The 27211-nt window shown below is 39.2% G+C and overlaps 1 long non-coding RNA gene across 1 annotated transcript; it reads right to left on the bottom strand.

Annotated features, from left to right (window-relative positions):
• Window positions 1-1032: 1032 nt before the first annotated feature.
• On the bottom strand, window positions 1033-27211 carry LOC142026958 (uncharacterized). The gene is made up of 3 exons (XR_012648961.1): window positions 27033-27211; window positions 2643-2751; window positions 1033-1508 (listed from the first exon to the last, which is right to left on the bottom strand). It is a non-coding gene; the product is annotated as an uncharacterized LOC142026958 (long non-coding RNA).

Below are 27211 nucleotides of genomic sequence, written 5' to 3'. Positions count from 1 at the left end.
CTGTAGTAGACACAGCATTGTGGAACCTATATTCCTCTGTGGATCTGACCCCTGGTCACCCAAGTCCTGATTCTGCACTGGGATGCACTAAGACCTGTGCGTAGGACTTGATAAGGGCATGAAGTTGGAGGCTTTTCAGAGCATCCTGATGTCCATATGAAAACAGTTTTCAAACATAGATGTCACTATTTCACTATGTTCGTTGGCCTATTTATCACTATTTAGTGCTGCCTTTGCTTACCAATGTGTACTTGCTGTTTCAGTCAGGCTTCTCAATGGAGGACTCTGTTGTTACCTGGTCAGGTTCAAATTTGTCATTTAAATGTTTGGAATAAATGCAGATTTCCAAACTTGACATGTAGTTCCCCAGTGGTGTTGTATTAACCATCTCAGCTGGTTAAAATCTAGAACATATGTAGCTACTCTGGAAGTTTGCCTCTAAAGTGGCAACTGGATATGGCATTTTGAGATAGTATTTTGCCCCAAATTATGTTTACTTCAAACTTAAAAACTCTGCTCTGTCCCAGGAAGTGACTACAAGAAAGGCTTTTGTTTCTCAGCAGATCTGCTCACTGGATTGAGGGAAGATAGGATAAACAAGCATTAATGAAATTTTCCTCCTGTAAACCTTGCAGTCAGCTTGTCTAAAAGGAATACATTGAATCCTCTTTTTGTACATTCTTCATGGAGTTGCTTACTGAGTGCCAACTTGTGTTAAGTCCTTTGAAAACAATGGGTTTCCCTGTTCCTGCGCAAAGGCAAAATCTCTCTTGCTGAATGTTTGTTATCATCATCATATGCAAACAGGAATTAACTCAGCTTGCCTTTCAAATCCCATGCTAAATTTGGGCTTGTCAGAAATTACTTCATTTTAATGTGGACATACTGATATGAAGGTTCCAGGAGAATAATAAATACAGAATGCCCCAAACATGTGCCTAAAAGACACAAGTTTAAAAAATTATTTTACATTATTGTTTTAATATGGAGTTAGAGGAGACAAACTGGAACATCTCAATTACAATTGATACACTTAAGAGATGAATGCTTTTACTAGCCACAGATACCAGTTATGCTTTGTGAATGTTTGGACACCACATGTTGCCTTGGTGTACTCAGTTTTCCGCTGCTATATACAGTCTGTCCTCCTGGCAGTTGTGAACTCATGGTCTTCTTTTCTTCTACCACTGAAATTTGGCGCAAGTGTCACTAGGTCTTGTGTGAAAGAAGCATATGGTATCGCTGTGACTGAGGAGGGATTCCTTGTGGAAGTTTAAGTGCTGGAAGTATTATGTCAGCTGGAAGCTTTTTTTTTTCTTTAATTGTTATTTTTGCTTTATTGAAACTGTCACGTCAGTCTGCAAGCAGGCACCTTGCCACTCCAGCAGATGGGCAGGAACATAAGTAGCCAAGAGAATAGATCTGTATACGTCTCAAAAGTGTGATGATCTGATTCTCAGAAAGAGCTGTCAGTGTAGTTCTTCATAGGGAACTTCCTTGGCATATGGCTATAAGGGAGATAGTATATTATCACTTAATTACTTCCAAAAAACAAGCTATCAAAAGTAGTGTGCAGTAAAGTTGCTGGGTTTTTCGCTCTAATGAATGGGAGGCAGAATGTCTGGAGTTAACAAAAAATCTTTGGTGTGTGTGTTTATATGAAGAAAAGACTGCAATGAAAAGCTGAAGACGGGTAGTGTGCCATGCCTGAATTGCAGCTGAGTAGCTTAAAAGAATTATAGATTTACTTCATCAGCACTACTTTTTCATTTTTGTGTAATATTTATAGCTAGTAATACTTCTGAGGATCAACAAGGCTTGAGAACTTTATGCAGTGTGGTAATATGTGGTAAATGATTGTTGAGAGTCCTGTATCCCATGCAGTGTTTACAAGCCAGAAGCATGCAATAGGTAACTGGTGCTGGAGCAATCAAGCAGCTGGAACACAGGCATAGTTGACACAGAGACTGGCTACCACAAATGTATATAATAATATGTTTTCTTTAAACATGGAAAGTATTAGAGATTTTGCATTTGAAATAATTTTTTTTAGAACTTTTCCTTGCCAGAAATTCTTTAAGCCTCACTCAGTGGAAGTAGAGTATGAAAATGTCTACAGTTTATACCTTTCCTTAAGTGAAAGATCGAATCCCTTCTCCAGTTTTTGTCCAGAAGGTTTTTCAGAAGAAAGAACACTTTATAAGTTCCTTTTTTATTATTATTACAGTTGGGGTTTTGTTAGCCTATTTTCCTAAGGAAACAAAACCTTTGTGATCAGACTTTCTGGCTGCCAGGCCTTCCCCTAGTTATTAAACTCATTTGGACATTTTCAACTGATTTCAAGGGGAAGGAAAAAAATCTTAGAATGAAGTATACTCCTAGAGATCTAACGAAAACTAGTGGCTTTGTAGAAGCAGAAGCCCTCACTGACAAAAAAAGACAGACAACTCAGCTGTTAGATGTTCTGTTCGGCAGCCCATTATCCAGCCAACAGTCACACATACAGTTGCATCTTAGCAGCTGCATGTTCTATTTCTTGCCTTGTGAGGGTGTTGCCTGAGGACACAGAGAACAAAGGACACAACCCCATAGGAAGCTCTCTTGTTAGTTCTACTACCCACAGAACACCCTGTAATACTTACACTTTTAAGTGATGAGAAAAATCAATATTTTCAAAACAGAAATTGATCCAATGCAAAATGTGAAATAAGATCTTTCTTCAGGACTGCTGATGTATTGGGCTGGCCAGATCTATGTGGGGAACATTAGAGAATATTAAAACAGAGTAGTTAATAATATTAAATCAGAACAAACAAGAACATCCTTTAGTGTTGTAGGGGGATAGGAGGTTGTGTCTAAGTCTTGACTTTCTTCTTTCCTGCACATGTAAAGGAATGTATAGCCTTCACTTATGCAGACACCTGCAAGGTATTGTTAAATTGGGCCATTCTGGCATTAACACTAATGTAGCCTTAGCAGTGTGCAGCACTGCAGAAGCTAGCTGCACAAGGGTTTATTTGTGGGGACAGATTGTACAGAACCCCACACTGCTGCAATTGCAGTTAACCTGTGTGAAACCTGCTTGGATCAGCTCCAGGAAAACCTCTGGCTGCAGGGTAGATATGTCATTGCCCACTGCACACAGCCCCAGAGGTAAGTATCAGATAATTCACTTGCCCTTGAAATGGGGGAATCAGAATGTGTGTGCAGGAGCCTCAGTTATTGATAAACATTGATGCTGAAGCCTAGCCAGACACGTACTCTGGCACAGCCTAATGCTCATTCTGGATGCTTCTCCAAATCCTAAGTTGCTTATGGATGTGCTTTTCTATTTTTAGAACTAATATTTTTTCATTCTTACAGATAAACCAAGAAACACGGAGGGTCCAAATTGAAATTACTTGTTAAATCTAGGCTAATTTTTCATATATGTCTGCCCATTACCTCTCCATTTTCAGTAGTGCTCAGATGACTCAGGTAAGAATGGAGCCCTGCTGTCCTAGATGTAAATAAAATCCTTAAAAATGCCATTTCCAGCCTCAAGAACTTGCTATCTGAAGGCCTGACCAGTAGTGAAGAGCTAGTGAAAACAGTCTCATTAGATTTCCTGCATTCCTGCAGGGTAACAGTGCTGTTAGTTGTATGCTTAAGGTTAAGTGCGCATAAATATAAGATCTGGGCCTATGAAAGTATGTGATTTGAAAATAAAGAGAAGAGGGATGCATTTAAATCCAAATGTTAAAGTTAATCTGGAAACATGTCCACATACTTTTACATTCTTTGCATTGCTATTACATAGTTGTTTAAAAATTGAAAGTAAAAGCAGTTACCAGTTAGCTTACATGTGAAAAGCATTTAGATAAAAGACAAGTTTGTTACAGAAGGAAAAATAAAATACTCATATGTGGATTTTTTTATTTTAAGTAAAGAGTGCAGTAGCTTCTAAAGAAGCAATATAATGCACTTGACTGCTAGAGTGATTGCATAATGCACCACATAACCAAGATGTTTTCTGACCATCACTATAAAAATGCACTTGAAAGCAGATTGGACCAGGACATCGTTTTATTAGTTCTTGGGCATCTTTCCTCTCTGTTTTTTTGTAGAGCTCTATAGATGCTATGTATCTGAGCTATCATGGAAGCCATAACTTAGAGGATTTTAGAGGGATAGCTGTATTTTAGGCCTAGGTTAAAAAACTGTCAAAGAAAGCACTGTTTTTAGTCAAGGGATACTCACAAACTTATGTCACTTTGCCCCTGGAATAACTCCGCTGAACTCAGATGCAAAAGCTGCAGATTTACGCAAACGTAAGTCGACTCAGAAACTAGGCATTTGTCTATTATCATTATCTGATCTTAGAAAGATAAATAGTTATGTTAAAAAGAGGCCACAGCAGGTCAGGATTGCAGAAAGCTTAATTTATTCAAGTCAAAAAGCAAGGACTAGCCGCTTAAAAATCCATGTGATTGAGATGACTCACTCTTGGCAGCAACATACTACACTAGAAAGGAAAATCGTCTTAATTTCAGTGCTGTAATACTAAACAGGAGCTCCTATATACCATAAAGAAGATGAGGAGGACTTAGGTCTATAGGTTCAAGTGAACAGAAAATTTGGCCATACCTTTATGCTTACTTTGAAATTATCTGGGAGAAGTTCAGGAAGGTTTGCTGTGTTGCATCATATACCAGATTGTATTTTTGCATGACAAAATCATGTCCTTGCATGTGCTTTTTTATGCAAAGTCGTTCCATCATAGTGTGTTGTGATTTAAGTGAAGCATTACACAACTTGACAGATGGACCCTTGTTCTAAGAAGAAGAAAAAGACACAACTCTATGAACTTCATTTTACAGGACAAGTACCTTCTTGGTGATGTATGCTAACAGGTGAGGAAGATCATATGGAGGGCTTGATACGACTTTGGGCAGGTTAAGTGTGTAGGGGAGTGATGGAGTTTCTTCTGTAAGTGGTGGAATCCTTAGTAATTACGATTTTACCTCTTTTTTGTTTTTATCTGTATGCAAACCTTCAAACTAATTTTTTAAGTGGCTTGTGAAGTGTTTTGTTTTTTAATATAAGAGTTATTGTATCTAGAGTGGAAGAAAACAAAATTAAAGATGTGCAGAGCCAGGCCTTGTCACTCTCATGCTGAAGATAGCCTCTATTTATGCAGAATTTCCCAGCAGTCATGATGCCAATGCTCGTTAACTATAATTTGCAGCTGTATTAAGTCAGCTGTTTCTGACCAGTTTAAATGCTGTGTCTTTTTTTGAGGGTATCAGAAAGCTCTCAGTTCCACCACTGCAGAACCAATCTTTATTTTTCTGAATTTGGGCTTGATGCTATGAGTTCCTGAACACCTTCAGAGTTACTTCACTCTGAGTTAGAGGTGCAGTACCTGAGCCTGAGAGAACATGCTCTGCACAGAGACTGAGCCCTTCTCATCCCTAGACAGCTAACATAGTTACCTTCCAAAGGTCAGGACCTGTGGCTCACACAGCTTGTGCAGTTTATGCAGCTCAGCACATAAAGCTGTATGACTGTGTAGCACAGAGCTCTGTGTCAGCCACTGTGCATGGAGTGGTGTGCAGCGTGAATAGGGGCTGTGGAGGGTACCTGTGTATCCTTAGTGTGGCCCGGGGAGCTGGAAGCAGATGGAGATGTTTTTTCCTCCTGGCAGAAGTAAGACTTTCTAGTATGTGTGGTCTTGTAGAGAATGACAGTTCAACACGATTATGCAAGGCCCTTGATCTGTTCAACAACCAGAATTATGTTTCGCATGGCTACCATGAAAACATGAACTCTTTGTTTCTGTAGAGTTTTGCTAACCCCCTTTTGCAGACATATATACACACACATAAATTCATTGTGCATACAGGTAATACTATTTGATGCATTCTGTGAATGAACTTCCAAATCAAAGCACTCATTATGCATTGTGCTGAAAATATTTGCTGCTTCATTGCTACAGTTCAGTATGGTTCACCGAACTATTTGCAGAAAATGGAGCTAGTGGAGCACTTAAAATTTTTTACTGAAGTTTAGTTGTTTGTGTGCTTTGCTGTACAGATAACAACTTATACACCAAAATCAAGCCTTTGTTTAAAGAAAGATAGTCACCATGTGTTTATCTCATTATGGTCTTGATGGAAAAGGTCGCTGGTAGGGAGTGGGTTTAGCTCTGAAAGATGGAACATACAGGTTATGAATATTAGAAATATTCTCTGGAATTTTAATATTTTCACGTACACCCTTTTTATTAAGATGTGAAATATCAAAATGCAAATCAACCATTACATTGTGCAAAAGCGAATATCATTCTTTATCTTGGACTTGCCATGTTTTGTATGGTGCTGCAAGGCTGAGGTATTTTCCAGCTAAAACCTGAATAGGGAGACTTACACATGCTGCATTCCATCTGGCCTACCTGTTAAGTTTATATGAATGCAGGATTATTCATAAATAGGCTAACCCCCTAAAATTTATCGGTGACTTCAATCATGGTAATCCGCAGTTCCCATTAATTTATCACCTATGAGATTTATTGCAACTTTAGAAACCTCTAAACAGAACAAATCATTAGGGGAAAAAAAGAGCATGACAAAGACATGTTTCCTTCTTTTTCTCAAAGTATACAGTTATGTAGGGTTTTTTTTTCCAAAATAATCTCTATTCATGAGCCATTATTAATAATTTGATCCAATATTTGTTCGAGCTTTGGAATTTTAAGGGAAAACATGCTTTAAAATGGCAATGTTTGGTATGTTTGAAAACTGTAATGTTTTAAAAGACTTAAAACATCAAATCCATAGGTTTTTTTAGAAAAGCTAACATATTATTTATTGATGGCTTTATGATTCCTCTGTAGCACAGTAATTTGGATACATGATACATAAGAAAAAATGCTGTAAGCAGAGAAAAAAATTGCAGATCCTATACAATATTGTCATATTTTTATTTGTATGGTGTGTGTAGTGTATAGAAGTGAGATGAACATGGTATAAACACTATGAGGAATTACGTAACACCTCATTTGGTGTTTTTTACTAATATTTAGTAGTATTCCTAATACTTTTTTTTTTTTTTTGGCAGAAATTACTGATAATATAACTGTATATGTGATAGAAGAACAACCGAGCTTGCCTTTAAAATACTAGGATTGCCTATTCAGGATTCACATGTGCTCCATGTTTTCTTCATATTGTTCTCTTGTGTTTAGATCAATCAACACATTTCTGGACTGGGATATTATCTACCTCTTACTTGTGACTTTGACCCATGTTAGTAAATCGGCCATTCCAAACACCATTTGAAAAAGCCTGTGTATAGACTATTGGGGAATATGTTACAAAAGTGATGTGATAAGCCTACTTTTTTATTTACGGAATTTGATTCTAGTGTCTTAACAACATCCCTGGGACAAGGACAAAAGATAACAACAGAAGCTGGTTAAGAGTGCCTAAAAATGCGTTCTTTCACAAGTGAAAGGCAATGGTCAAATGAATGCCTCAGGCAAACACTCTGAAACACTTGAAATCAACATTTCTCTGTAACAGATTGAAGTAGTGCTTGGTGACAATCTTTTGTGAGTAAATATTCATTAGCACAAGGTGACAGAAAACAGATGCCCTGTGCAGATACAGAAAGCTAAGTAACAATGCTAGGCACAAGACTTTAGTTACAGAGGAAAATGTTACTGACAGAGGGCAGAAGAATTTCTGCACGAGCTGTGTTTTCAGCCACTCTGTGGGATGAGAATTCTCAGAACAGTTCTGTGGGAAGTGGGGAATGATGCTCCATGGCAATGAACAGAGTACCTTCTTGGGCAGAGCTGCCAGTGTTTTTCATCTTGCAGATTCTCTGAAAAGGACTCTGGTAGATGTGCCTTTTATTCTTAACCTTAACCTGTTTTCATAGAAATAAAGCATGAGTCCTCGGGTTGAAAAGGACTGACCATGGCTGGTCTTTTCAAATGTGGCCAGTAAACTCAGAGGAACAGCTAGCTCTGTTCCTGGGGGATGCTGATGCCTAAATTTGCACATTGCTTAACATCTCTAAAATTCGCTCCTGGTGTATCTCATGCTGAAAATGGAGGTAACCAGAATGAATACCTGAGGCTGAAATGTTGGCTGTGAGTACATTTTTATGGACAGATACAAAAAGTGAATACATTTGCTCTGACTGCACTTAAAGTTGCCTGGAAGTGGGCCAGCTTTGGCCCGCACATCATATAGCTTCATTACCATGGCTCTGAGCCTGAGTTAATAAGCTGTGCTGAGCAAGCTCATGTGTCTCTGCTCCTGTCTCCAGAGCTACTTCAGGAGACAGAAAAAAAGGTGTCCTTTGGGGAAAGCTGAACACTTCTTTTGTGATAATTACAAATGTTTTCTTTTAAATCTACCCTATTAATCTAGGAGGTTTTCAAATTGATGAACTCAGTTAGAGAATGGAGCTTGTGTAAGAAGAATTTATCCTGAAAAAGAAGTCCAGCTCATTTATTTATATTGCAAAGCTCCTTGCCTCATGCTGTATCAGCTTCATCTCTTTTAATACTGACATCCTCAAAAGTTGGGTAGTTTTGGATATAAAGGTACTAAAGGCCCCCAAATCATATGTTTAATTAAAACAGTTTCTGTGTGATGGCACCACAGTCAGTGGGAGAACAAAAAAGCTACTTATCATAAACTTTTTGCTTTTCATTTAACACTCAGATCACATAATGCGAATGTTGTACTTTCTACTGCTGGTCATTCATATACTGATTCTTTGAAGTTAACAGAAGTCCTAGTTCCTTTGCACTTTTCAAGATTAGACCTACTACATTTGGAGATACTTCAGTTGCAAGCAAAACTTGTTCAGAATTGAAATAAATTTGACTAGCTTCATTTATAGCAATGAAATATTTTGTAGACATTGGCTTGATTTGGAATGATGAACTTCAACTCATCCAAAATTTTGCTTTTTCAGTATTTGCCCTTATTGCCAGCAGTCAAGAGTTTAAATTGAAATAATTAGTCGGATCACAGTTGTGGTGTCTTTTGTAATACATGCTGATGTACTTTGTAAAATGAATGTCATAAATGTGTATTTTCTATTCTCTTTACTGAGGCTCTTACTTTGTAAACTCATATAAAATATAGAGTACATCTGAATCGTACTTCGGTACTACTTCATAAGCTGCTATTCAGAAGCAAAAAAAGTTGTCATGGAAACTTGAACTGGGAGATGGAAGACAATAATTTGGTTCAAATCCTTTATTCAATGAATATGTTCTCTTTCTGTTAATTAATTGTGAAGGATTTGTGGTTTCCTTGTATTTGTCCGTTATTTGAAAGAAGTTGCTAAGCAGTTTCTATTAATAAAATTTCTGAGTACTTCTTTGCACGTATTTAATATATGACATTGAAGAGGCATATTAGTTTTGGTTGAAAAGAAAGGTCACATGATATGGTGTGTTGCTTTTCCCTGTGCATCAGGTATGTTTCTCTTCCCTTAAGAAATTTCTTTCTTTCTTAGGTTCATGTTTTTGATGTGAATACTTCTAATTTTTGGATATTCACTTAACAGGCCATGTTCTGGGGGACATTCCTTCCTGCACACACATATATTATTTGTTGAATATAAGGCGGCAAAAGAAATTAAATTTGTTACTTGAGCATACTATAGTAGGATTTCTTGGAGGATTTTTTTCCCAAGCTGACTGATTAATTAGGAAGCAATTTATTTGACAATATATGACCTTAGTGTTTCAAAGAGGATCTATTCAGTGAAATGCATTTCTGTCATGAGTGGAATACTGTAAATTTGAGAAGAGTCATTAAGTTAGGATTTGTTTTTTCCGTAGTCTATTTAGGAATCATAAGCAATTTTTACAGTATATTTTGTTGATCAATTTCTTGTCAGGTAGGTGCAAAAGTTGTTCTGGTAGATGAATAAGTAGCTGTGCTAATGTCTGTTTTTATAAAGCCTGAAACTGAAATACAGCTGGGTATTTTTCTGTGAATTAATCAGATGTGGACAGTTCAGGCTGCTTGGCTTTATATTCCAGTTTCTCTTAAATATCCACCTTCTTCATGATGACCATAGTATTTTGCTTAATATTATATCTAAAAATTTTAGGTTTTTTTTCTAATGGTTAGTGAGCATTAAATATACTGGACTGACAGCCATGGAAACTAAATTCCTTTGTGAATTCACAGTTTTAATGTAGGCTGCACAGTAGCTCCAAGTGAATTTTTTGTAACTGAACTGTTCTCATGGGCAAGTTACATTTCAGAGTGGAAAATACCTGTTTCTGCTCCACAGGACTCTGCAGTCTCTTTGGTGTTCTGACTTTTTAATGTAACTTTGTTCCCCCCCCCCCCCCTTCCCCCCCCCAAGTCATATCTGCTGTTCTAATCTACATGAATTTTTAAAATGTTTTTCCACCAGGGTTGTTCCCTGGGTGTTGACACCGAGTGAACCCATCAACTGGTGTTAAGCATGGTGTAATTTAGTTCTGCTCTGAAGAAATGCGGCTGGCACAGTAGCTGGGTGGTTTTTGGCCACCAGTAGCCTGACTGCCTTGTCAGCAGTTTCAAACTCCTGGGAGATGGGCTGGCTTTAGTAGTTTCCATTCCTGTATAAGGTATCCTGCAAACAGGACTCATGTCCAATAGAAAGATTTTGCCAGCATAATTTTCCTAACAGAGCTGCAGTTTATATGCAAATTTACTAACATATACCAGCAAAAGCCTTTTTTTTTTCTTTTTTCTGCATGAAATATGTCTTTAACTTTTTTTGACACTATGACACTGACCAACATTTCTAGACAGGTGTCTGCAGCATGCTTCATGGTTTAAGGATTTATGATCTTAAGATTCAGACATCTAGTGAGCATTCTGCTCATCAGACAATCTCTGAAGAGATAATACATTAAACATTTGGTTAATAATTTCTTAAAGAAGTGATATCAGATTTTATTTCAACTGGGCTTTACACAAACATAATTTTTTGGCTTGTTTGGAACCTGAGTGCCTGTAGAGACAAATATTAAGTACAAGCAGCACTGTAAGATGGACACTATGTATGAAAGATGGGCTGCATTAGCAAGAATGCAACCACCAGTGATTTCTCCCTTCTGTTTATGCACTTATGAGGCCACATCTGGACTACTATATCCAATTTTGGGACCCCAGTACAGGAAAGATACTTCCAAGCTTGAGAGAGGTCAGCAGAAGATGCTTGGAGCACATATTCTGTGACTGAGGGAGTTGGTTCTGTTTGGCTTAATTTTCAGAAGAGTAGTGGGGCATCTTACTGCAGTCTTCAGCTGCAAAATGGGGGCTGTTTAGAGGATGAAACTGTGCTGCTCTTAGGGGTGTATGCTTGAAGGACAAAAGAAAACAGTCCCATCTTGCAGCAAAAGTGATTCTGACTGGATATAAGGCAAAAAAACTGTTCACTGTGGGAGCGATAAAACACTGGCACAAGTGCCCCAAGAAGATGTGTAATATTTATCCCTGGAGATTCCATTTACTAGGCCAGGCCCTGAGCAACCTAATCTGACTTGGAAGCTAGCCCTGCTTTGGGTAAGAGGTTGGACCAGATGACATACAGGGACAACTTATGTGATTCTACTTGAGTAAATGTGAACAAGATGAGGAGGCGTTTCCCCAAGCACTACTCACTTTCTACGGGTTTTGTATTTTCAAATTCATCTTCTTGCATTTATTAGTGGTAAAAATCAAGTGAGGTAAGTGGTATTTTGGATGAAGCCTAATTCCAGCTGTAATAGGTCTTTTTGAAGAAAAGCTTTACATTTTGAGGTTTTAAGTCTTTTTTTTTTTTTTTTTTAAAGTAGATAGGATATATTGAAGTAGAACTTTAAGTAGATCGATGTAACATTTTCATGTCTTGCCATTTATGACATCTCTTTCTTGCACTTCAGACCATTCATTGCAATTATCACAACATCTGAGTCTTGGAACATTAGTGATAAACAATTAAACTTCTTATTAGCTAGCTAGCTTTAAAAATAGACTTTATTCTCTATCTTTATCAGTCAACAACACCTGTGATGGAATTCAACTTTCATTTCCCCCTTCAAATGCACAAACCATGAAATTACATAGAAGAATAAGATACCGAAAGTCTATCATGAAAAATAAAAACTGGGAAGAATAAGACTAGTGGCTTCCATGCACCATCCATAGTAATTATATCTGTGGCTCTCCCCTTCTGTAGGAAAGGAAGAAGCTCTTTTGCTGACACTTACTTGGTAGAAAAGCTCTCTTCTCCTCTGTAAGCATCCCACTTCAGTGATTTCTAAACATGTGGCCAACCCACTGTTGTGGAGAAAAGAGTGATGGATAGAGAGGAATCAAAGGATCATTTTGATAATGAGAATTATATATATTTTTAAACAAAGATATTTTGATACGGGTCATGTATGAGTCAGTAATGGACAGTTGGGAAAGCTAAGATAACTTCCAAGCTTTTTCTGTAAAACTCCCTTAATTATGCTTCATTTATTTTTTCTTTGAATTTGGACCCTGGCTTTATCTACAAAACAGGCTCATGGGGAGTTGTATTGAAGAGAGAAAGCTTTTGGTCTTCTGGGTGGGCTATGAAACATCGTCTCTCTTGTTCATTTCCCCCCTTATTTGCTTTTAGGAAAAGCTTCCAGCTGCCCCCACGTAATGATTATATGTTGGTTATAGTAAGAAAGGGAAAAGTTAGATAACTGGAGCAAAGGTATAATTGGGGTCAAATTATGGAATATCACCGTTCCTCCTGAGAGATGGGGAAAAAAGAAGAGAATGGGAGAAAAGTAAAATACCTGACTGAAACTGTTCCATGGGCAAGTATGCTGTTTCTTTTTTCCACCCATTTCCAGATCTGGACCTTACAATTACTTTAAAATTAAATAATTTAGCAATTATCTAAGTAGCAAATTATGGAAAGCTTAATTAACTAGAATACATCCATTCGAAACTTGAACAAATGTAGAACAGCAGGGAATAGACCTACCCACACAAATTCTTCTTCCTGAAAGACATTAGACAGATAATTGCCTTCCTTTTGGTCCAAGTACCTAGAAAAGATTTGGGGCTTTTTAGGATGTGCCAGCAAGAAAAAGAGGCTGAGCGTTGGGCTGGGTTTGTTTGTGCTGGTTTGTTTATTTGCAATGACACAGAGAATTTGGATTTTTTGAGCGGAGGAGGAATCCAATAATTTCCTCCTCACAGTCTTTTAATTTAGGACCAAGTTTGTCTTAGTACCTCGTTCTGGGCCCCAAGCAAATCTAGTTTTTTTTGTTTTCCTCTGTCAGCATCTCACTCCTTTTCTAGCTGAAGTGTCCAGCATCCATTCAAGCTTTGAATAAAAACATATCAAATCCCTTTTACCTATAGCAACAGGATTCCTTTTGCCTTTGTTTTCAGCAGGAAAATGTACTTAACGTTTGCTGGAACTATCTTCAGTGAAGGGAAATTGTTGAACTTCCCCAGTTCAATGAGATTTAATTCACTGTCTAACAGTACCCATTGCAGTGGTCTAAAAAATCCCAGGCAGTTTTAGTTGAAAGATGAAGATGTCTTGGAGCTTAGGCCCTAGAAGAAAACATCTGTCATCATTCCCTTTCTTTTATTTTTCAGGGCTCCAAGGTGGAGCAGCACCTTTGGCAGAAGCAGTAACAGTATCCCGTGAAAAAAGAGCCATTTTTCCAAATAGACAGTTCTCATGCTATTCAGGTCAGAGATTATGCTGTTAAATGTCACCTAAAATCCAACAGACAACTAATTAAAGTCAAAGAGTGCCAGTCCCATGCACTCTCAGAAAGTGATAGTAATTAAAAAGCAAATCCATTGTCACTTTTTCAAGTTTGGAAGAGGAAACATTAAGACCATGCTGCAGTACAATCAGGTCAGTGAGAGTAAGGTGTGGGTAACAACAGAGAGGTCTAAACTCAAAATCTTTGTTCTAGGACCAGGACCAGACATAGATGGGAAGGCGCTGCCTTGGCCATTGAAGTAACATGATTATCTTAACCAACTGGGAATCTAGGAAAGGTCTTGTAAACAAGAAAAAGAAGCATAAAAATAATTTGTTAATGTGTGATAGGGTATTTTTTATTAATAAGTGGGAGCAGAAGTCAAATGAACAGTTGACTTTTTTGTACAATCGTAGTTTTTCATAGGGGGCTGAAGCAGTGGGCTTAAGTCCCAGTGCTGGCGGCGTACTGCTCCCAGCTGTTTCCCAGCCCCTTCGTGGAGATCACCACCTCTATGGCAAAGAACATCTGGGTGATGACCAGTGAAGCCACTTGGGCCACTGCTGTTTCCAGCCTGTTACAGTGGCAATATAAATACTTGGTCCAGGTTCAACTACTAGTCCAGTTCGTGAACTGCAATGATCTGGGAGCTGTTTCACCTAGAGCTCAGATGTTACTGTTGCATATTGGTGACCTCCAGGAGAGTAGGGCAGACAAGTGGTAACCAAAACTACAGCAGCATCCTCTTTTCAAGAGTCAACACCATAAAGTTGTTGTGCCGAAACTATTAATTGTGTGGGCTGAAAAGAATGGTATCAGATTTGGAGACAGTGCAGAATTCCTGTTAAAGCAGCTGCATTTGGTCTTAAAATCCTTACCCACATCAGACAGAGGATGGCTGAGCAGACAGAGGAGGATGAAGCAGGGCTGCAGTGGAATAATAGCTCCCAGCAACACTGAGTTTAGCTGTCAAAAAGCCATGCAAATTCTATCAAATATTTGGAAAGATGAAATAGATGCCTGCCAAGACATAACCTGTCAAGAAGCCTAGGGCCTGGAGAACTCAAATGATTTGTTTTTACAAACCTGCATAGTCACTAGGCAGGTTTCTGTGAATTGCCCCAAAGCTGGAAATAAATGACTTTTTCATTACCTTCACCCATGTGGAAACCTTCTATATCATGAGAAAAGTTCTTTGAGAACGCTGCACTGGTTGGACCAGTATTAAAAATGTGTTTTAAATCAAACGGAAGGGAGAACAAAAAGAGTCAAATACAGACTGTAAAGAAAGCAGATGGTGTCTGATATGATCTAGTTCAAACTTGTAGTTGCATCACCTCTGTTCACAGTTTTAGCAGAGGCCTTCAGGACTAATAACCAACCCAAAGGCTGACATATTTTTATTGTCTTAATAATCTTTTTTCTAAGTGATGGTTGAGACCCTCAGCATACATAAACAAAAATGTTTACACTGTGTTCATGCCTCTGGGTGTAAGTACAGGTATCTAATTATTATTTTTGCACACCTTTCGTAACTGAATGAAAATTGGCTAAACCTACTGCTGTTCTGTTGATGTTGTGTTTGTTTTTTTGTTTGTTGGGGTTTTAAAAATTTTTTTTAAGATGCTTGCTGTTTCAAGGGTGAGATTTCCGTCTATGTACAGTAATAATCCCACAGCAAATCCACACTGTAAGTTTATGTTCAGTGTACTAGGAACAGGAGCATGCACATTAGAAAGGTGTGCTTAATTGTGTTTACTTTTCTTCCAGATATTTTAAGGGGATATCTACATGTTTGCCTGCAAAGCACTGCAATGCTCTAGGATAGGTCAAACAATAGGAGTATGGCTATCTGAGCTCTTATTCAGGTTCCCTGTTGGTCATAGTTGGGCTAGATGCAGCAGTTTCCACCAGAAGTCTTGTAAGAGACTGTGCTGTACCCCAGCTGCTGGCTCCCCCATATTCATGTCAGGTTAAGTCAATGTTCTGGCTGTGGACTGCTGCTACTGAAAGGGGACACACTGTCTTTCTTGCCCCTACTGCTTGGTAGGTGATAGATAGGCGGAGAGTGATCACTTTTTAATCTGTGACATATGTCATCTAACTTTGACAATAACCATGAGTCAGAGTATTCAGCAGGGTACAGGCACAACACAGTGTCAGTCTGTTCCTATGGCTTCTAGAGAGGATCTGCCTTATGGCTTGCCAAGTCATGTTTGTGGGCAGACCAAGTCCTGGACTACTGTCACTGAATATGCAGATAATTCCTATGCCTTCTATATATATTGCACGTGTTTATCCTTTTATTTCTGGAGTTAGATCTAATGCATAGGGAAATCAATATGCTTAGGTCACCTCAGAGCACAATAGCATCACATTGCTTAGACTGACAGATGTCTTGCACATGAATAGTGAAAGAAGAAGGCCAGATAAAGTGACTGTATGCATGCAAATACCCCAGCAAAAGCAAAATGCTCAGGCAACCCAGGCTTGATTATTTATCTGTTGCAGCATTATTGCTGGTAGCACAGCTCTGTCTGCTAGAGGTGCATTGTCAACAATGCCTTTGTCCATATCGTCATTATTAACATTGTAAAAGCCCCATGAGGCCCCAGTCATGCTTAGTGCTCCACAGCCCTCAGCACTCTACCACTGCCACTCTACAGTCAAAAGCCCTGTCCTGAAGAGTGGTCCAGGGCTGTGGGGTACTATACTTGCCCTGTCTAGCTTCAGCAGCGTAGCAGAACCAAAGACATTGATGTGTATCTGTGTGTGAGGGAAGACCTGGACTGGTCGCAGCCAGTCTGCTATGCTTTTTACTCCTCTTTTTTGCCTGCTCTGTTTTAACTTGTTTTGTAGGTGCAAGCGAGTGCTCAAGCAGGATTGAATTTTCATGCCTGAAATAATTTGTTATACATTCATACTGAAATAATACATCTACATACTGATGTTGTAAACAGCATTTTCTGTATCTTACAGAAATTTGTAAACTTACATGCTTTACTGGTGCTTGTTTTCCCTCTATCCCTAAATAAAATCCATCTGCACTTGGAGGAAAGACATAAGGCTTGGCTGAACACAGAAGTATTCCTCTCTGTAAATTCTTATTCTCTTTCCAGGAATTAAGTTGCTGTTTGCCCTTGCCTATTATCTTGTCTCCATGGCCTTGGTAAGTTGTTGGAATGTAAGAATTCAGTGCACACTAACTTTGTACCTCTGCTTTGCTTAGTTTAAGCCTGTTTCTGTGGCAGCAGGAAATGAATTTTTTGAAGAAAAGTAGGTTTTCTTGTAGATCTAATATTGTTAACTTCAATAAGAGTAAAACAAATAGAGTCAACTACTTGGTTGAACCTTTCTATACTGTAAGCCTGTTCATGTATGTATATTTACTCTCTAATTGGATATGCACTTGTCCATGCCATAACTGGGGTCAGACAGGTGAAGCAATGCATCATTATGTTCACAAATGAAGCATTGTCTTTTGCTATATACCAGACTTATTTCATATCAGGATGTATATCAATAAGCAGTTAATCATATATAGATGTATTAAAAAGTGCAGAAATTAACTCTTTCCCAGATATATCAGGAGAGGGGAGGAAGTCTCCCATGATCTCTGATAAGCTGTGTTGAGCAGCAGCTAACACTGCAGCATACAAGTTACAGTGAATTTGTCACTGCAGTCAACCCTGCTCTAGATGAGACAAAGTTGATCACAGAGCAGAAGATGGACCCATAGTCTGTTTCTTCAGTACAGCTCTGCAGTGAGTAAGACAAGATTTTCTGTCCATGGCTTATATGGATGTTTGAGTAGCTGAAGTACTGACAGCACTATCTATAATTCAGTGATAAAAACTGTAACACTATACACATGAAAGGCTGCTGTTCAAATACCAGGGTGTCCTCAGACGGGACCAGTGATATCAACAAATATTTTTATCCTCATCTGGCAGTTTCTGAAATTGAAGGAGGGAGTGAATATCCTACCTCAAATCGCACAGCAAGTTAGAAACTACTGATGAGTGTTTAATATATATTATATAATATTCTGTATAATTTAACATATATATTTAATATATATATTAAACACTCATGGATAGTTTCTAACTTTGTGTGATTCACAGCTGTGTGAATCCCTCCTTCAGTTTCTGAATACATTATTAATAAACCTATCAGTGTTTATATTCTAATTTTTTATGCTTCTGTTATTTTTTCTCATTCTACCCTCTTGCTGTTCTTTCCTAGTTGGCAGTAGATATGCACCTGGTAGCTGCCATGTTTTAAAGGTGCTTTCTTTAGCTCTGCCAACTAATCTGTTGCGGGCACTCAGGAACCAGCAGTCTGCTAGGAGCATTTCTGAAAATCCTCTCTAAGTTGTACTTGAAATTCCCAGTAACTTTAGATTTGATCTATGAATTGAGTAAAACTTTTTAATCTGTAACTTAATCAAAAGCCTATGGTCCGAGACAATTTTGTGTGGCTAATACTTTATTTTGGGATATATAACAACATAACAAGAAAGCCACTAAAAACAAACAGCTAGCAAAATGATCTGGTACTCATTCTTCCTGCAAGAATTATACCATAAATGTAAGAAGATCAGAGGATGTTTGTTTATTTATTTATTTAGGTTTAGATTTCAGGTGGGACATATATAAAGTAAAATATGCAAGAATAAATTGCTTGCTTCTATGAAAACAAAGGCTGTGGAGTCAGGCTTACCCATTTATTTACCATGCAGAGAAAATATTTACTTTTTTATAGACTTTCTTCCCTTCCAGTGGTATGGGAGCAGTTTTGTGGTCAGTGGGATCTTCTGGATGTCCTTTCCTAGTTCAAGTATTAGATATTGTACGTGAGGCATACAGTCCTGTGTGTAATGTACTCCATCTGTTACAAGACTGAAAGGAACATTTGGTGCACATGCCTGCCAAATGAACTGCTGTGAGCTGCCAAAGTGTAACATGTTAAAAGGGAGAGAAGGTCTAATTTCCTGATTCTCTGATGCCTGAGAATGTGGCAACTGGAAAACAATTTCTAGTGTGGCATAAAGTGGAAGAATACAAAATTATTTATATTCCCCTCTCTCTGGTGTTTTTAGTCATTTCCCCACCTTCCACCCCTGTCCACAGTTGTCTCTCTCAGCAGTGAGCTGAGGTTTACTGCCACCGGGAATTACTCAGTCTCTCCCTGAGGTGAACAATCAGGTATCCTGTTTTTCCCTTGGAATCTCCTTGCCTCCTATCTCAAAAATATCACTTCTCTGCTAGAAATCATGGCTATCAGCAGACCTGTTTTTTTTTAAGCCTAGGAAAAAGACCAATTATATGCATCCAATTGGTGTTTTGTTAAAGCAATGGAAACTTGAAATAATTCCCAAGGGGGAGCTTGAGACCCCCGTTAAGATAGGAAGCATGCCCACAGTCACAGAAGAATGTGCCTCTCTGTTTTTCCTCCATTTCCTTATGGTCAGTGTAAGGGTGGCTTGAGGCAGACCGGAGGACGTGGCACTCTGACAATTGCAGGCTGCTGGTGCATTGCCAAGGTGTGTTCCTCCTGCTCAGCTTAGAGCCCTGTTCTTGGTGCTCCTCAGCTTTCCTCTGTGGAAGAGTTAGTCCTTGGTCAGTGGAGGAATGACAGGGAGGACAGAAGGATTTTGGGGCATGGCTTGGCCTCAACTGGCTTCTGTGGCAGAAAAAAGAAAGTAATTTGCAGAGCATAAAAATACCCCCTTCTCCTTGCCGCAGCAATCAAGAGAGGGCAGTGGAAATCTTTTAGCTTCTGAATTGTGCAGGCTGGGCACTGCCTGCATCAGCACTGTGCAGGACTGACAACGTAAGATTGAATTAAACACAGACAGACTGACCAAAGCCCCAAGTTCCCATGATCTGTGAAAAGAGGTCTAAAACTTGAGTGAAAACCTGCATCTCTTCTGTTTGTGGGGACATGCACCTAGTGAGTGTGTGTATAATGCAAGGGACAGACCATTTGGAAATCTGAATATCTGATATTTGGAATACTTTGCTATTTGATTCCCTGAGGATCATGTGTGTGAACAGAGGACATATGGTGATGGATATAGATGCAAAAGGACAAAACACACTGATGTCATCAAAACAGAAACAAGAAGTGTGTGGGTGTACAATGAAATCTGCAACTGCTAGATCATCTCTCTTTCCTGCTCTCCCCTCGTCTTCCATGAATAAAAGATAAGCCTGTCAAGGCTACCGTCTAGACTGTGTATTGAAGAAATTTCTGCACAAAAAATGGGTCCACAAAACAGATTGCATTGAAACTTGAAGGTTTTAACAGGTTTTAAATTCTGGTTTCCCTTTTGAGAATATTTGCTTTTGGGACATTCTGCTTGAATAGGTAGTTCTTGGTTGTGTTGAAAGGGTTGAGGTTTCCCTTTGCCTGTGCAAACAAAGCTGAAAGCTCTGATTTAGACAGAACTATTGTGTGCTTTAATTTAATTGAACAAACACAATCAGCTATAATGAAAACAAAGTATTTCTGTGCTGTACTGCGGGCGGGTATTGCACTTCTCAGGGATGGATTATGAGGTTGACAGGATCTGCCCTAGCACAGTCTGGTATTGTCTTTCTCTTTAGCACTTCTCATGGAGAGTCATGTTGGAAAAAAAAAATATACACTATAAAAACCAGATAAAGTAATGATGCATAAAATATAATAACAGGGAAGATTTGCATCTGACCCAGAACTCTTTCTAAATGATCAGTGAGGTCACTTGCAAGTAATGGTGGCAAAGCACAGGGAATGATATAGCTTAATAGACCAGAAATTTTTGTAGGTGGTCCAGTACAAATTAAATTTTAGGTACTTGTTCTGTCCCTGACTACTCAGTTTTCTGCTTGGCTGGGAGCACATAGTTTTGCCTGGGTCTTGTCTCCTGACAGTTTCAGAATGGAAGGCACACTGTGGGAAATGTGCACAGCTGCAGCATTCCGGCAGTTCCCTACTGCCTGGGAAGCTGTGCAGCAGCCATTGAAACTGCGTATAATTTAAGGTCAGCAGTAATGCTGATCTGTCTTGGGCAAAGAAGTAGTATGGCTCCAGGGTTAGGATAGGATGCTAGCCACTTGAGGATATAGATACTTATTTTCAGTATCTAGCGAAGAGTCCAACTTTTATCCCCCAGCCAAGAAATTTAAGGCCATGGTGTTATTAGCTCCTCCTTTAATCATAGGTCTGTGCATGTGTTGCAGAAGCAGGATGACACATACAGGTGTCTCACAAAAGGACCCAACAGCAAAAATGACAGATAAAGCAAAGGAGGAATTTTACGAGTTGATAAAACAGGGTGTTACTCACGTAAGTTCTGACAGTAGCTGAAGGCATGGTTACTTTCATAAAACCAGACAAAGTAAGAACTTGCCTAAACCCAAAGTTTTAGCAAAAGCTACAAAATGCAAACTCACAGGAACAGTGTGAGAATTTGTCTACATTTCAAACTGTACAAGTATTTTTCAGCTCAAGCCTCTTAAAAGGTTTACCCAGGAATCCCAGGGGATTCAGTGGGAGCTAACCCTCTGGATAGGCTCCTGGACCTAAATGCCAAGCTTTGCACATTGAAAAAACTGCAATAGCCTCAGCAACCATGTGGCATGAGACAGATCTTTCAGGATATGCTGCCCAGGGACAAAAATGATTAATACTGCAGTAAGCAGTGGTGCAATATTCTGCAGCACATTACTTAAAAAAAAAATAATAAAAAAGACTAAAGCGAAGTGCATTTCACTTTAAGCTGAAACCAATTAGTTATGTTTGAGATTACCTATGTAGTCAGTGACAGTGAGCTGAACAAGGTAGAAGGAAGAGGAGACAACTGCACAAATGGAAAGGCTTCCTCAGTTGCAACTCCCTGAAAACTGAAGCCATACACAGACTCCTTTGCAGCTGATGATTAAAAACAAACAGATGTCTCATTTGTCTCAGTGGAGTGTATGTGCTGTGGCATAGAGAGCTGTATGTTTCTTGAGTTCGGAAGGCACTGAGAAGGGTAAAAAGAGAAAAGCCTTGGGCAATTAAGAATTAGGTGCCCCAGAAGCACTTCTACATATTCTGAGATTAATAAACAATCCACAGTCATGGCCACTGCAAGACAGTAGTGTAAAGGATGATTAAAGCACTCAGTAGCCTCAGAGGAGTTAATTCCAGAAAGAAAAAGAGTAAAAGAAAGCTAGAGGCAGAATGTGGCTGCAAGCACTTTCATGAACACCTCTGTGTAGAAATCACAGGAGATGGTGGCAGACCTTAAACCACTGGGAGCCACTGGCTGAGTGAGAAAGCGGCTCACCCAGTCAGCCCTCGCTGTTCAATATAGCTTGCTTCCTGCAGCCCATCCCCTTTCCCCCAGGACAATGAGCTCACAGCGGATACTCTTCCACTTGGCTGTGTGCCACATGCTGAAGTGGATTTGGAATGTGATCTGTATTAGCAACAAGCTCATGATGTACCGAGGCAATTCTTAGTATATTGCTTTTGCTGTAATGCCCCTCATATAATTATGATTTAATTGTGATACAGTCATTCAGGCTAACCTATGGCTGCATTATCTCATGCTTTTCTGTGGGCAGATTTTACTCAGCCTGTTTGGCAACTGTCTCAGCAACAGGCCATGGTAGGATTCTTCTTCCGTTTGTTTATAAACATTATATTCCTGCCTGATAGTGTAACATTACATGTGGTTCTCAAAAGGTCACACTAGCCTTTTTGCCCTGTAGTTTCTGCAATTCTACGTGCTTCCATCTTAAGCAACACTGAAGCATACATACCTCCCTTGGAGCTAATCACTTCAGTATGCCCCAAACCTGCCATTATTTCCTTCCCTGGTGGTAAGTATCTTTCTCTTTCAAAATGGTGTTGCAGGTACTGCATGCAAAATGCAGACGACAAGAACAACTGAGATGCAAGGAAAAGGAAGAAAAATGCAAAATGAATTCACTCATTATTCCTTAGGAAACTTCTTTGCCCATTACAGAAAGCTGCAGGTGCAATCGTCCTGGGACCAGGGTGTGGGCTGTTCCGATACTTCAGTGGCCTGCAGACATGAACATGGTCTCACTCCTATTTCCATGCTTAGACTGCAGGAAGGACTGTAGAGGGTCTCAAAGCAACAGATGTACATTAAAAAAAATTAAAAAAAAAATTAAGACCAGCAATGTTTCCAAGCCCCTCCAATTTGAGATAAGCAGTAATCACTGGTGGCTACATTTGTAAGAGGGACAGAGGCAGACCTATCTGTGTCTGTGCTTACAGTTGTATAGGCATGCAAATATGCCTGCAGATGTTTACTCCACTAGGAAAGCTGTTGGCAAGAGTGGGATTGTTGAAAGTACGCTGTGAGATGCACTTTGTGCACAGATTGCTGCTGCCAACACAGATTGCTGCTGCCAACTTAGTGGACTACATACTGAGTGGTGCTTAAAATGCCTTCTGATTGATATTACAATGGTAATGCAGGGGCACATTTGGCCACATCTTTAAGTGTGTGTGAAATAAACTTCTGTACAGCCAGCGAGAACAAATGAGTAATGCAGGTGCAGATTAGAGACTTTGAGCAATAACCTGTGACAATCTAGGCTGCATCAGCAAAACCACAAACAGCAAAGTAGAAACCACGGATTTTATATTGGCTGCAGTGGTGAGTAATAGGAGAAATCTTCCTGTATTCTCTCCACATTAATTTCCACCCTAGATTAAATTTTGTCCTTTGCTATTCTGATTATCTAAATGATGATCCCCAAGCAAGGTCATCCTACACAGCTATGGATTTACTATCTGCAATAAGGTTCAAGGACAGCCAGTGTATGTCATAACAGCATCTCATGCTCTGGTCCCAGTACAATGGTGAACTGCAAATCAGAAAAAAGTAGACACGGAGGAGATGTATTGTCATTTGCTATGGCCCAGTTCAGGGGTAAGGAAAGCACAGCTTTTAAGAAACCTTGTCAAACAAAAGTTCCAGGTATCCATTCATTTTCTAGAGCATTTTTTCACATATGTTGCTTCCCTTTGTAACAAATGAAGTGTCTCTGGAGAGAAGATACTCTTTCTCCCAGATCAACTAACACATAATGGGGAAAAAATAAGATACGTTTTCTATAATTCATGAAAAGCTAATCAGAAATGGTCCTTAAGTTTTGTTTCATTTGTCTCAAGGCCTCAGGAGATGGGCAGGAAGTATATTGCCATCAGAGGGTCTTAAACTTTTGCGAGTTTTCTTGTATTTTAAATAGAAAAGAGTCTTCCACCAGTCTCACTGAGTCAAATGTTGTCTTTTTGACAGTGAGGACAAATTTTCAGAAATTGGTTAACATTTCCACACCTCGGCTTAAGTCACTGTAATGAGCCCAGGTCTTTGCTTTCAGCTTCAGGAATATGCAAGGTATGTGTTCAGTGAACGCAATAAGCATTAGTCTCTGATCACAGGAGATCTTGGATATGGCCACCAACTGGCAAGTGCACTCGATGCTTTCCTTCCTGTGTTTTTTTTTTAAATTTATTAATTTATTCCTGTTTGGGATTCCTCAGCTCTCTCTTTGTATTCTCCCTATCATTCTGCTTTTGTCATTTCTCAAACTTGCTACTGGAAGAGGTAGTCATAACATCAGAAAGAGTAGAAAAAGACTATTCACAGTTAAGCTTGCCTTTTAATTTCTAATCAGTATTAGATAAACTAGCAATAAACTTGCAGACTGCAGTAGAACTGAATCTTATTACTTTTATTTATTCTTTGTCATTTAGAAGTACATGTAAATCCCAAGCAGTACTGAAACCTCTCAGGTTACAAGACAGTAAATAAAACCAGAGCATGTCAGGAACATCCCTCAGGACTTTATGATCAAATTCAATCTACTCACATCAGATGTATCCAATTGGAAGTAAAAAGAACAGGGGAGGGAACAGGGGAAAGTCTTAATAGAAGGAATATTTTAATAACTGTTTGAGAGATGTACAGCACAAGGTTTTTGACTTAGAGTGAGATTTGAGGAAGTCATAACTTGCACATGATGTATAAGAGCATGAAGGGACAGCTAGAAGTGAATTGAACAGGAAAAGAGAAATGTGATGCTCCAGCTACTCTTTCTTAGGAATGTCAATGGGAAGAGCGAAGGAGAAGAGGGAAGGCCAACATAAAAACATTGGTTGTATTAATTGCAGGGATCTAGGGCCAAGGGAGACATCTAGATACTGTAGGTGACTTCTGAAAATGGGTGAAATGTTATGTGGAGAAGGAGGAAGAGAAGCATGAAGATAGAAGTGAGGATTGAGTGGGAAACTGTGGAAGAGCAGAGGTGATAATGAGGTAGGAAACAGTGCCATGGTTGAGCAAGATAAATGGCAAGGAGGAAGCAAGAAAAGCTTGCCTGGAATAGATAAGAAGAGCAAGAGTGATGGTGGAAACGGCACTGTGAGAAAGAGAACAAGGAATTAGAACAGGCATGAGGAGGAAGAAGGGAAAAAATAGAAGACAGAAAGAAGACAAAAGATAGTGCAAGCTGTTAGGAGGGAGAAGGAGGAGGCAAAGTGGCACAAGTATGGTGAGACAGTGGAGAAGTGACACCAAACAATTACTTGGGGAATAATCAATAGCACAGGGGAGTAATCACTGAAAACAGGTGGTAAACAGTCTGCCATTAATTAGGAAGCCTGCGCAGGTAGCTCATGAGTGACTCACTGAGGTGCAGAGCATCAGGTTCATGAACAAGATAGAGTGGAGAACAGCCAGGCTGCCTTGTCTGTGGCTGTCCCTGCGAGTCTGACAGGTGCCAGCCAAAAAGTGGGGTATTGGCAAGCCTCTTATCAGTGCTTCTGTGAAAAAGACAGAATGTGGCTGTGTGCAAATACTTCCGAGGATGTGTGCTAAACTGACCTGATTTTGATGTTAGGAATGAGTGATGTGTGGACCAGAATCCTGGTCTGTCTGACGCTGTGGGGAAAATCAGGGAAGGAGAAGGGACATCTGTCTCTTCAGCTGTTTCTGAGTCCCTAGTGTTGGAAGCTCCTGATGTGCGAGGTGCATAGGTTGGTAGCAGAGGCTCCCTGAGGGCTATTCTGCTACCCCAAATCACTATAAGACAGAATTCTTGAGCTATGCTTTCTTTTCCCGCTTTGCCAGGTTCCTCTGTTGGAAATGAAAAGCCCAAACTGGGTACCACTTTGATTCTTTAATGAATGACAGTCTTTATCTTCTTGCTTAGGGCAGCTTTCTTAGTATTTTGCTTGTGTAGCAATCCCATATTTCTGGTCTCAAAAATGGTTTAGCTTTCAGTAGCAGTGTGACATGAGCAACTGATTCAAAAGAAGATTTGGCTGAAGCAGTGGTTATTTAGACATAAACCCAACTTTAAATTAGCCCGCAAACTAGTTGCACTTACTTATCAGCACAAAGCATCAAATTAGGGATTCATTTATCTTCATCAGATTGTTTATGGAAACTTGATTAGAAAGGGTGGCTGCAAAATGCAAATATTAAATTTGAAATCTCATAACATGAACCTAATATACTTCTGAATTATTCAGTGCGACACTGCAGTATTGGTAGATGATATTTAAATTATTAACAGCATAGCTTTCCATTTCATAGGCAAGACAGTTTCTATAGGAACCTTCCGATATAGTGTGATCAGACTGATAACATCTGTTAAGAATTCCAATCAGGACACTATAGTACAGTGTGTACTGCTAACAAAAAAACCCCAAACAAAGTAATATACAGAGGTGTTATTCCAAATTTTTACAGGATGTTCTCTCATCTCCTAGGTTTTAAATTTTTTAAAAAGAAATGAAACAGTACTCATGCCATAATTTTTGTGTGATTTTTCTTTGTTTCAACTAGTTAGTGGTTATTGCCTCAATTGTATTAGTTACACAGTACCATAGATGCTCATGGTGCTTTACACATAGGCATGCCAGTTCCTATGCTGAAGGATGTGTTGTTCAAAAACAAATAGGTGTAATGTTTTGCATTTCAAAATCCATGTATCTGTCTGCCTACCTCTGCTTAGTTACTTGATTTACCACACACATTTTTAATGATTGTATGACTGTAGTATCTGGCCAGCCTACAAATGGATGAAATTATACATTTCTTTGTCATTTTAGACCCCAAATAAATCAGGTCCTGTAACTGAATGATGGTCAGTGTTGGACAACATGCCAGCTTGATTACAGCATGCAGAGGTGGATACTTATCCTTCATGCTTTTCACAGCAAATACCAGTTCCAGCAAAAGAACGTCCTGCCTTACCTTCCAGGCACTTCTCCCAAGAGTCCTCAGTAGAAGTCAGTATTTGCCATCAGGATGGGCTGCAAAGGTATGTCATCTACTGGGTAAATTTTTCTAATACAGACACTAAGTCCCAAACAGCTGACCAGTGCAAAGTATAGGCTGGTGTCGCAATGTGCTCCATCATCAGGCAATGTTGG

This window comes from Buteo buteo, chromosome Z (assembly GCF_964188355.1).
Source record: "Buteo buteo chromosome Z, bButBut1.hap1.1, whole genome shotgun sequence".
Taxonomy (NCBI): domain Eukaryota; kingdom Metazoa; phylum Chordata; class Aves; order Accipitriformes; family Accipitridae; genus Buteo; species Buteo buteo.
This window is presented reverse-complemented; position numbering and strand designations above follow the sequence as displayed.